The 13,666-nt window shown below is 26.5% G+C and overlaps 1 long non-coding RNA gene across 1 annotated transcript; it reads right to left on the bottom strand.

Annotated features, from left to right (window-relative positions):
- Window positions 1–2,189: 2,189 nt before the first annotated feature.
- LOC125580180 lies at window positions 2,190–3,872 on the bottom strand. Its single transcript, XR_007317924.1, has 2 exons — window positions 2,657–3,872; window positions 2,190–2,557 (listed from the first exon to the last, which is right to left on the bottom strand). It is a non-coding gene; the product is annotated as an uncharacterized LOC125580180 (long non-coding RNA).
- Window positions 3,873–13,666: the final 9,794 nt, after the last annotated feature.

Here is a 13,666-nt window from a genome sequence, read left to right as displayed (position 1 = left end):
GTAACCGTTATATCTGGATATTCAAAACAAAACCATCAACCCTCCACAGGGAGGGTCAAGCAGGACGGATCCGACCCGCTGAGACACTATTTTTAGGTTTCATAAAAGATAAATTAATTTCAGTATAGATTGGTGTATTTCGTTTTTTTTTTTTGACGTCAAAAGGCCATTCTATTACTCAATCTTGAGGTGGTCTGGGTGACAAGACCGGGATAGAACAACCAATAAAAAAAACTCCCTATGGAAGGATCTAGCGTCTTAGCTAAAAAAATCTGAAGTCTGATTGCGCGCTCGTGGAACATAAATGATGTTGAAGTCCGGGAAACAAATCTGAAGCGTCTCAATCCTCTCCAACTCCGTCGCAAAGCTTGGCCAAGCATGAGGATCCTTTATCATTGCAATCAGTTCCTTGCAATTTGTTCCAAAGCTCTGGCATGTCGAATGTTGAAGCATGTTCTCTATTGCCCACTGCAGTGCTTCTACTTCTGAATGCAAAGCTGATTCCCGTCGAATGAAGTTCCTTGTCCCCATAAGTTGAATGGTTTGAGGCAAACAAGGTAATCCAAACCCATCCACATCCACTAAAATGAGCAGAAGCTGTCCAAGATCCATCTAACAACCAAATATTACCCAAGCTTATGACTTGGGATTCCTCAGCATTAATGTCTTGTACCACTGGTTGTACCACCTTGTTTGCCTCAAACCATGCTTGACATTCGCTTTCTGCATATCGGACTAGCTCAAAAGGATCTCTGTCTATCCCCCTAAATAGTTTATCATTCATGGCCTTCCAAATGTACCAAATTAACCAGGGATAAGGATCCATGTCTTGTTCTGGCTCAATGATAGCGTTTTCCTCCAGAATAGATAGTCCATATTTGTGTAGATGCTCGGGACTGGGAATATCCCTGGGCTCGTTGGAGTTGATGATAAAGACCAAACTTGTAGAGCTGGCGGGCACTCAAAAATCGCGTGTGTCACAGACTCATCTAGTTCTCCACACCTTGGACAGTAGTTATCACACCTCATATTTCGTCGTGCTAAGTTCCTTGTAACTAACACATGGCCAGTTAACAATTGCCATATAAGATGGCATATCTTCTTAGGCACCTTTAACTTCCAAGCAAAGGCTTGGAGTTCGGTAATACTTGGCTCCATGACCTCCTTTTCCACCTCTGGTTTTAATAGATTCCTAGCTACCCAGTATCTTGATTTGACCGTGTATTGTCCATTCCTTGTGTAGTTCTAACAAAAGGTGTCTCGGCGGTGAGCTGAGCTTATAGCCAAACTCCTTATAAGTGGGATGTCATCCATATTGACATAACTCTCCAATAAGCTCATATCCCAATCCTTCGACTCCTGATTAATGAAATCACTCACTCTCATATTGGGATTTATAACTGGCGCCACTGGGACAGCTGGTCTCGCGAGAGTCGTTAGGACCCACAGATTTTCCCGAACCTTGACTTCATAACCCGAATGAATCTTCTGTCTAACCTCATTTTAAGTAATTTCTTTATTAAACGATGAAACAAATAAGCTGGAAGAAGAAAAAAAGAAAAAAAAAAAGAAATCTCAATTGACCTCAATTCACCCCTTTAAACTTTGGTGTGTTTGTTCAAAAAAAAAAAAACCTTGGTGTATTTCGTTTGAAATTCAGTTTTAAGTGAACTATTTATTTTTTGAAATGATTTTATAGCTTTTGGACACGTTGTAAAATAAGCTCACTTTTGGAGTTTTGTACTAAAGAAAAAGTGAAAAAAAATTTAGTCAAAACAAGATTTTGTTATGTTTGACTAATGACTGTTTTTTAAAGACTTTTAATACAAAATATAATTGGCATCTATTTCATCAGTTTCATGGACTAATGATGTCCCCATTGGGAAGATAAAATGGAAGAATCGTGTTAAAATAAAAATAAAATTCTTCAGTTGTATAAAAAACTGAGTTTGTTATATATTCTAAATGTTTTTTTGATATAAGCTAAATCTGGTACCATGCACAATTTTGATATTGGATAATTGGATGTGTGTGTAGTCTAGTAATGTTAATCTGTAATTTAGCAAAGTTATAAATGTATCCTCTGAATGTATTCTGTATATCCACTTGGCAACATAGCTAGGTACTTGCTGTCTTAAATATCAATTCTCATAGATGCTAAGTCTTCCATTTTAAACAAAACACAATCCTATCTGAATCTCTTTGCCATTATTGCAAGATGACAAATTCCTCCTAAGATCTAAGAATGTTTATAGTATATAGAACAAAGGCCATCAAAACACAAATAAGACACTAAGGGACATTTCAACAGCATAAGAGAATGATAATCACTATATCTATATATCACTCTTCACCTTGCATGGATTTAAATCACTTAGTTTGTTAAGTTTCGCAAGATGATTTGATGAACTGATGCAATGGCATTGTTCCCTTATGCATAGAGCTTCCCCGCTTGCGCAATTGGCGGCATCACATTCTTCTGATATCTTGCATGGGTCAAACATAAAAGACTGAGCTTTTGCGGTCTTTGCGGTCGGTATGTTTGCCAACGATGCATCTAATAAAAAATAACAATCAAATGTAAGATATATGCATATGCTATGCAATAAACATAACTTGTTTAAGTAAAAGACCTCTGAGAGATTTAGAGTCATACAAAGAAGAACGAGCGAAAGGAGGAACATGGAAATTGCTTTTGACGCCATTTTCTTGTGATTAAGTATACATCAAAATCACATATCAATAACTTCGCTATTTATAGTGTCCCTTTTTTCTTTCGGAATTTGCTATCAATAATTTTTATAATAATCACCCAAATTGTAGACTTTTGCATTAAGTAAAGAATTCAGCCCATATTATTGTACTTGTAACTTATAACCCATATGGTTTAAATTGTTATTTCACATATAATAAGAGAAAAGAATATAAAGAAAAAGATAGCAATGTATATCAAATAAAATATCGACACTTCATTCTCTACCAATCTTTCATTTTCTATTTTAGTTCATTAGTTATTTTATATGATCTTGTTCTTTTTAAGTATAAAAGAAATAAATCACATTTTATAGGAATGAAGTGAAGAAATAGATAAAGTGATAAGAACAAATGTTAGAAAACATCTAGAAATGGTTATAAGGTTCATCTAATATTTAATAATATTAAATAAGTAATCATCCTTATTTTGACTAACCAATCACAATTAATTGATACATAAGTACATATTGTTGAGATTAGTTAATTAGCCGGAAGAAGGATGATACTTTTTTCCATTTTTGGTTGCTTTTTATATCATATTTGTTATACAATTCATATCGTTTAAATATACAATTTTCATTTGATATCACAATTATTTACTTTGCTGATAAGATTTTATTTTGATGACAAAGAAAAAGATATATAAAACGAGAGTAAATAATTTCATGTCCATATTAATAAAAAGGATATTAGTGGACGATACTGTTTCGAGTAATTTATAAATATTTCGCCTTGTTGTTGTTTGTAGTTGCATTCATAACAACAACAAAAACTATCGTTGTTGGCCAATAATTGTGTTAGCACAATAGGTCAATAGCAAAGCATCTTCTGCCTACGTCGATTACAGATCTAGAAAATAGAATTTCCCTAAAGTTAGCTTATTCCATTAATGCATTACATTTTCCTAAAAGCTTATAAAAAATTAGCGATAAGCCTAATCTATTTGTGCAATCCACTGTTTTCCAACAGCCAGTTACGGTATGACTGTTATCCTTTACAAATACTAACAATCTTTTTTTTTCTGAAACACAAATAACAATCTTTCTACAATAATTTTTGTAGTTAAAAAAATGTCACAAATCCACGTCTGACACGTTACTTTTCCTGTCTGTTGTTGTCACTACACCTATGCCATCGCATCCTTCTTTATTTCCGCAGACTGGTAATATGCTACGACTCTCTACTTTTGGTACGTTGGTTACAAGCAACACGAACGTGCCTACATGTTAATAAAATAAATGATTTAGTCACCATATGTGTGCATGTTTGAAGTTAGGGGCTTTTTTTTTTTTTTGATGTAAAGTTTAGGGGCTATTGAATTAAGGATTTGAAAGAATTCAAGATAGTAAATAAAAAAAGTTCTGAGATTTAAGTAAATCTTAATAGAATTTGTTACAAATTATATGTTTTTTTGAAGAAACTTCAGATTTTTTAAATTTCTCTTAAATTTTTAAATATTTATGTCAATTAATATTTTATTTTTAAATTACTATAATGTGCTATTTTATCATTTATGAGATATATAAAAAATTAAAATATTTTAAGGATCAATTTTCAAATAAATATTTTTTTTTTCATTTCAAACAATTTGATTTTTTTTTTTTACTTTTAGAAAAGTTTCAAATACCATCATAGGATGTGATATTTTCACTATAAAATATCATCCAAATCCTACCAAATTCCATTTCATGGATTTTCTTGACAATATCCATATTTTTTTCAATAAGTTTGAATTTAAGAGAATTTATACAAATGACTAATCCAATAAGTTTGGATTTCATATAGAATTTATAAATGCTAGATACAATAACAAAAAAATTTGAAAAAATGTCATATTTTCTGATTCAAATTTATTTTGGAATAGAATATGTTCCAACCCTATTCCATTTTGGAGATAGATTTTTTATTTATTTATACGATGCTCTTTTAAATTTAAGTGTTTTTATTTGATACTTAAATAATACTTAAAATAATATAATAACATGAAAAGAAATATGATACTCCACAAGAGATTATTTAATACTCTTACATATAGATGTATAAGCTAATTAAAAATACCAACCTAAACGTAAAAAATATAAAATAAGTTATTTAATAATCCGGTAAATCATTTTTGGAATAGCCATGATTGGTGAAGTATTGCTCAAACGATGAAATGTCCAATTTAGTTTTTTTGTTGCTCAATTTAAGAAAATCATAGATAAATAAACTCATTATTCATGATGAAATGCATTAGTTGAGCATTTGTGAGAACAAATATTTTAATATTCATTATTGAACCAAAATATGCTATTTTATATATATATTTTGTGTTTTACTGTATTTTTAATAATAAATCTTTAATGTAAATAAATATATATTTTTGTGGATATTTTTTAAACGTAGTAGATCTTTTATAAACATAAGAGATATTTTATAAACATAAGATAGTTGGGTTAATTGGTAATTTTCATAAGTGGAAAGTATTAGTAATTATTTAAAAAAATAGAGTAACACATAAGAGTAAAATCTAATTCCATTTATGTGTTGCACCATTTTAGAATAAAAAATAGAATAATAAATTGAAGATGCTCTAAGACACCCTTTAGTTTAAGATATATGTAAATAGAGAATTAGAGACGGTAACTCACAAGATAAAATGCAAATCAATAATGGTACGCAGAACCAACATAAAATGCAGAACACATACATATCAAACCAATAATGCAAGACAAATGCAACTAACTATTTAAATTAATTAATTAATCATCATTTTATAGTAAATGTGAAAAATTAAAATATGTTAACTAAATATCTAGAAATAAAATTTCTTATATATAATAGATATATATTATTGTTTGTTACATGTTAATTATTATCAACAATAAAAATGAACTAAACTATAAATATATTGGGAAATTCTCATAAATATCATATTCATAATACCACTTTTCATGTTTACACTAAGCATTTTTACCATTATTTTTAATGAAAGGTAAAAGATATTTATACCCATATGGTTAACTAATTTAAACTTAGCGTTAGAGTTGAGGGGTGTGATAGGGAATTTGGAATGTAAAATTTAGGATTTTAATAAATATATAAATAAATACTTAAAAATATAAAAAAATTTAAAAAATATTTTAAAACATAATTTTTGATTTTCAAAACGAAATTTTGAAAAAAGAAAAATACGAAAGTTGAAAAACAATTTTATAAAAAGTTTGAATTTGAAAAAGTATAATTCAAAAATATATAATTTTTTTTTGATCCGCGCAACCGCGCGAGTATTATTTTCAGTTTTATAAGCAATATATTTATTTTATATCATTAGTGGTATACATTTTTAATTTTAATCATATATTTTAATTTTTATAACTATTTCAAATACAATAATTTATAGTTTACATATTTAAAAAAACCAACTGTTTAAAACTATCACATGTATTTGTTGTTTCATATTATATGTTTATCTTATTGTATTTGTATTTAGTTATTAAACAAAATGATATGTGCATGAAAAAAATTATATTTGAAACTTATTTTGTATTTAATTTATGTTAAATTCTTATCCACCCTTGAAAACTGGATTTATTTTTTGCAATTTTTTTTCATTTATTCATTTTACATAATATATTATTTTATATACAAAAGTCTAAGATATGTTTAATTTTATGCATGTATTATATATTTTGCTAATGCTAAGCCGTTCTGGTATCATATTAGTTTTCTAACATAAATATTTCTGTCATCATATTAGATTTTTAACATAAATATTTTATTTTTATGAAAATTAAATTTATAAGTTTATCAATTTAATATAATTTTATCATATTTAGTCTAATATAATAATTTTAACATGATCGATTATGATTATAAAATAGATAAAAGTAAGATATAATTTTTATTTTTAGTTTTATAAACAATAACTGAATATATATATATATATATATATATTAATGAATAATAATAGTTCATTGCTAATTACGAAATTATTAAAAATATTTACATAAACGTTTTGAAAATTAAGACATTGTTAAAATATTTATATCAACATAGTAATTTTCTTTTAATATGATTGATTGTGATTATATAATAGTTAAAAATATGATAGAATATTTATTTATTTTATTTTATAAATGATAACTAAATATATAATAATTTTTCAAAACTCATTACGAAATTAGTTAAAATATTTACAAATGTCTTTTGAAAATTAAGAATTTTTTACAATATTTTTAAATAGATTTTCGAAAATTTTAACAGATATATATATATATATATATATATTTATTTTAATATTTTAAATGAAAAGATATTATGGTTAAAGTAGTTCAAAGATTCTATATATTATTAGCTTTATTAAAATACATTTAATAAAATTTCTTAAGGGTGGTCCAACTTAAAAGTCACATATGACAAAAAATATTATAACTTTTATTTTAATAAAATAGATAAATCTGTGTGTAGATTTTCTGTTATTTATATTTATTTTGTTCTCTAACTATAATATTGAATGACAATAAAAATACAGCCCAATCTTATATATTAAAACAGAAGTCATGACTTCTTTTCATGTGTGATTTTTTTAGTTTGGACCATTCCTAGAAAATATCATATTTTACATAAGTTTATTATTATATCTTTTAATATCTTTATCATTTTATTTGAAATACAAATGAATATATTTAAAATGTTTTAACAAAATCTTTTTAAAATCTTCTTAGAATATTATTAAATTTACTTTCAAAAATTAGTTAGTTTTAATTTAAATTATCATATAATATAATTAGAAATTGAAACTGAATATAGTTTTTGTTTATAAACGAAAATTTAAATAAAATGAAATTAATTAGTTTCACAAATACATTTACTAATAATTTTTAAAGATTTTGTTAGAAATAAATATTTATTTTTATTTTAATTTTTTCAAATTTAGTTTTCTAATAAAATAAAAATCATGATTTTTTGATGAGTGATATTTTTATTTGGACCATCATTTAAATTTTATATTAAATGTATATCACTAATGCTAATATACATAATATTTTTAACTACTTTAATCATAATATCTTTTTAATTTTTTTTTAAATAAAGAAGTAAAATTCTAACAAATCTCTTGAAAAAGATTATAATTAGATCTTAATTGTCATAAATTGAATACAAATATTTTCAACTAATTTTGTAATTAGTAATGAAATGGTACTAAAAGAACAAAATTATATCCTATTTTATCAATTTTATAATAATATCTATCATTTTAAAATAAAAATGTTATATTGAAAAAAATATGATAAAATTATTTTAAATTGATAAGTTAACATATTTTATTTGCATAAATATAAAATATTTATGCTAAAAATATAATATGTTGGTAGAACGGGTTAATATTAGTAAACTATATAATACATGTATAAAAATTTAACTTATCTTAAACTTTTTAATATACAGTAATTTATTATATAAAATTAATAAACATTAAAAAATACTAAAAAATCTAGCGATTTGAATTACGGATCATGATTATAATAAATTAAATACAAAATTGTTTTCATATATGCTGTTCATGCATTAAAAAATTTAGTTTAGTAATCAAATGCAAATTCAATAAGACAAATATATAATAAGCAACATATATATGTGATGATTTTAATTCACAGCATGAAAACAATAAAATTATTATATTTGGCATAATTATACAAACATTTAAATATGTGAATAACATTAAAAATATATATAATAATTATATATAACAAATATCTATATATATAAATGTGAAAATATATACCCGCACGGTTGTGCGGGTGGAAATCTAGTATGTATTATAAATGGCCTGCAATTATTCTGCATTTGGTATGTTTCACATTCAAAGCGAAAGAAGAGAAGAAAATGGATGTAGCTAGACGCCATTTGTATTTAAGACTATGGGCCTGACTGGTTCAAACGCAGCGGTTGCGGTTGCGGCTGCGGGCGTTTGCAGATGCGGGTGGTTGCGGGTTTTAGCTGTTTTAAGAGATTTGTACGACTGGTTCTGGGGTTAGAAATTGGTGCGTTTGCGGGATACTTATGACTGGTTAGCTACCAAATACAACAGCGGTTAAATAATAAATTAACAATATTTACATTTTATATAATTATAAAAATATCAAAAATCATAATATTATAATAAATATGTAAATTATATTTTCAAAGTTATAGTTTTAAAATTTTAAAATTATAGAAAATATTTTTATTTTAAAATTTTATAATATTAATTAAAATATAATAGATATATTTTAGTATTTTTATAATTCCATTTTAAAAAATTTATTGAATATTTTTATTTTTGTATTTATATGGTTTTTAAAAAAAAGAAAAAAAAATTATCTTCCCGCAACCGCCCGCAACCGCAAACGCTAGCTGGAACCAGCTTTTGAATTTAAGAGGTTCGGAGCGGTTTGAAGCGATTTGTAGCGGTTTATATGATTGTTTCGAAACGCTGTCAACCGCTACCAACCGCAAAAGCTGCGTTTGCGGGTGGTAGCGGAGAAACCAATCAAGCTCTATGTAATAATCTGCACCTTGCGTGGAGTGAGATTCAGTAAGATATTTTTTTTAAAAAAAGTTTGATAAAGAACAACATATTAAGTTTTGAATATAAAATACAACTAAATTTATTTTTTTGCAACTGTAAAAAAAACGCGACGGCTATGGATTTTAACGGGCTTTATAGCAATTTTCTTCGTTTTTTTGTTGTTTTTACCAAAACTTCACAAATATAAAGTAGGTTATATTAGATTAACAATTTCAAATAAGTAAAAAAAATTGTAGTTTTTTTAAAATCCAATTTTCTGAGCGCATAGCTCCAATTCGCCATGCTTACTCACCTTATAGCGATTTCTCGGCCGCTAAATCAACTAGGCGGTCAAATTTTAGAACATGGATATACACATATATAAATGAAGCTCTAAATTTACCTCTTGACCAAGTAAGAACATCATCATTAGCAAGTAACCGAAATTGTTTATTAAAAATAATTATGGCAAGTTTGATGACTCGCCGATTGTGTAAAATTCGAAATAAAAAGTTCTCAAATTATTCAAACACATGTATGGTAATGTTATGTGTCAAACCATTCAACTAAATGTCTGATCATCTAAGGAGTATTATATTATCTATATGGGAGAAAATATAAATATACAAACAAATAAATGATGTGAAAAATACACATATATATATATATATATATATATATAAACAAATAAATAAATATGTGGTAATTCATTAGAAACATCAATATTCTTATATATTTGGATATCTATACTATTATCTATGAAGTGATTTTGCTGATTTGTTACATTCTCCATGATTTTAGCTAATTTTTCTTGTTTGTCATATTCTTATTAGTTTTTAGATTAAATCATCAATTTATTAATTTAAATAATATAAATATTTTGATTTCTAATTAATTTATTAATTTAAATAATTTAAATATTTCGAAATTTCTAATTGAAATTATAATTTTTATTAGTTTTTATCTTAAATCATTAATTTAAATAACATAACTATTTCAAAATTTCTAATTGTAATTGTAATTACAGTTATAATTATTTTTAAAAAGATAGGACCAATTCTTATTTTCATATGATGTAAGATGTTTTAAACTATATAGTTTCAATTTTTTCATTCATTCCAAGTTCTCTTGATTATAGTTTTTGACATCTATATTTACGTACTTTTGATATTTGGTTTTTATAGTTGGAGTTCTATAATTCTCTTCTTTCTTTGAGTTCGAAATACTAGGAGTAAATCGGTTTTGTTACATGGAATTTGAAATTATGAATTAGGTATTCTGAATTACTTTAGTTATTTCACGTGTATGTTTTATTACTGTTTAATCTATACGAAAATATGCTTTGATATTAAATTTAGAGAATTGCCTATGTAAGCATGTTATGAACATGTCTTTAATGGTTTAGTTTCTAAAACAGCTAAAAGTAAATATATTTTTAATGAATAATTAGATTTATCTTTATATAATTAATCATAAATTAACTTTAATAATAAAACTATCATTATCTATTATTTCTTTTATTAAAAGTAAACTTATGAAATATTAAGATAAGTCAATGTCTATATTGATCAAGTAAACCAATGAAATATTGTCATTATCTCAATTCGTTTTTCTGTAAAAACAATTCTTCAAAATTATCATCGAACTTTAATTTTTTATATACTTTTTATTTATTTTGTGCTTATTTGGTTTTTGTGTGTTTTAATGTTTTTTTGGTAAGGTAATTCATGTTTATGGTTCACAAATACGAAGTAGATTAAGAGAGATCAAAAGTTCACATTCTTACTTTACTTTATTGTATGGAATATTTGATATGTAGTTATGTTTTTTTGGTCTCATAGTTATAGCTTTCCTTTGTGTTAAGAAGACGTAGATCGAAATAAAAATCAAAGAGAACTAAAATGATTAAGAATATAAAAAATAAGTTATGATATTTAAATCATAATATATATATATCACTAATTATTAGTAAAACGATCATGCCTGCATATGCGGGCAAAATACCTAGTACATATAATAGACCAAAAATATCACATCATACAGATATATATATAAACAAATAAATAAACATGTGGTAATTCGTTAGAAACAACAATATTCTTATATATCTGGATATACATATAATAGACCAAAATATCACATTATACAGATATATATACACATTCAAAGAAATGTATGGTCAGACTAAGGAGTATTATAGGTTCTACATGAGGAATAACAAAAATGATTAAAATGAAAGTTTATAGAGTGTAAGTCTAATCACCAAGGCTCTGGCCATATACATAATACGTATAGGTGAAATAAGTTTATTTTACATCAGGTCAAGTAAGGTATAAGTCATTTTTTGACAAACGATATATGACAGCCAAAAAAATGATACACGACCGCCGAACAAATAACGCGATGGTCTGATTTATATTTAAATTTCGCCTGGTCCGCTAAAGTTAACTGGTTATTGATGGCCGATTCCTTTGTTTAACAGTCTATGATGTAACAAATATGTCTAATGTCATTTTATTGTAAATATGCTAGTAAGTTATGTCTACTATAATATGTGGGCCTAGAATGGTTACGAAACTGTCATATCAATAATGACATTTCTGTTAATCACACATCAAAAATAATGTTAAATTATTAAAAGTATTCATTAATTAATATATAGAGGATTAGATGGAGAAAATTATTTAATTTTTATTATTTTCGAGGTTTTTTTAATGATTTTATAGGTCTTTGATCGGTATTAACATTTATTTTGGTCTTTGAATATTTTCTAAAAAATCTATTATTAAAAAACGGAGGGAATATTAAATACTAGAATATGTAACATTTTGAAACAAACAGAGTATTGTATAGTAATTTAAAGTATCGTAATAGTTAATATGTGATTAATATATAATATTGTATGTAAAATTTTAGTATTAATTACATATTTAATATATAGAGTAGTATTTTTATAATATTGTTCCCAAATTTAAAAAAGTTTCTAGATCCGCCGGCACTGCATCATACACATAACACTCTTCAATTTTCTATAAGTTTCTAACTATCTAAACAGTGACACTCTGAATTTTCACAGACAAATTTTCCAAAAACGCAAATGAGCTCATCTTCACAATCACTTGCTGTCTTCCACCCTATTGGCGTCTCCGCTGGTTTTGAGTTAAGGTTTTGTCTGCTTGAGGGTGGTGATAAGCGGACACGTACATCGTGACTCTAGACATTGAACCGGTGCAATCAAACAATCTATATCTACTTTACAGTACAGCATGCTACTTTACGAATGCCGCTTTGGCTTTAGGTATGCTCACTGATCTCATACCTAATATCAACACATCAATAAACCAAATTAACTTAAAAGAATTTGTATGTAAATTGACGATCAAGAGATGAAAAATAGACTTGCATGTAGAAATTAGTGAAATGAACAAGAGAGAATACGCTTTAGACGCCATTTGTTTTTGCTGATAATGTTGATAGCTAAAATGGGTGCAAAAATATGTTTTGTAGACGGTAAGTTGGTAACGAGAGCATAGCATTTGTATTTACAAATATATTGTTGACCAATATTAAAAAAAATGGCTGGTAAAAGATATATACGTTTATAATATTGATTAAATTAAACGGTTGGACTTCGACTCGCTAGATAAAAATGAAATGAATTGATCAACATGTCTAGACATGTTTCAAAGTTAGTTTAGTTTTAAGACACACGTAAAAATAGATATAAAGACAACAACTCACAAGATAACATAAAGAAGAGGATGAGAATGGATGTTGCTCTAGACGCCATTTGTATTTAAAATTAGACGGAGAAAATTATTTAACTTTGGATTTTGTTTTCTGTAGGAAGTGTCCCTATATCATATTACGGTCTCTTTGGTGAGGAGAATATACTGATTGAAGGAGAGGGTTTAGACTTGGGAAAAGTGTCAATTTCGACCCCAACAATTTAGGTCGTGCCAAATACGACCCAAACAATTGATCAGTGCCAAATACGACCTCAACTCAATTATAATTCAAAAAAACTACCCGAACTTCTTAAAACGTGTCTAAATCTACATTGACTCTAACAGAAGTTAGTCAACCGTTAATAAGATAAAACGACGTCGTTTTGATATACGAGGAAAAGTGCCAATTTCGACCCCAACACTCTCAGTCGTGCCAAATAGGACCCGAACAAATGGTCAGTGCCATAACCGACCTCAACTTAATTATAATTTAAGAAAAACTACCTGAAGTTCTTAAAACGTGCATAAATTTACATTGACTCTAACAGAAATTAGTCAATCGTTAACAAGATAAGACAACGTCGTTTTGATATATATATATATATATATATATATATATATATATATATATATATATATATATCTATTTTTT

The sequence above is a fragment of the Brassica napus genome, chromosome A2, assembly GCF_020379485.1.
Source record: "Brassica napus cultivar Da-Ae chromosome A2, Da-Ae, whole genome shotgun sequence".
In the NCBI taxonomy this organism is placed as follows: Eukaryota; Viridiplantae; Streptophyta; class Magnoliopsida; order Brassicales; family Brassicaceae; genus Brassica; species Brassica napus.
Note: the sequence above shows the minus strand (reverse complement) of the source record. Positions and strands in the feature narration are given on the sequence as shown.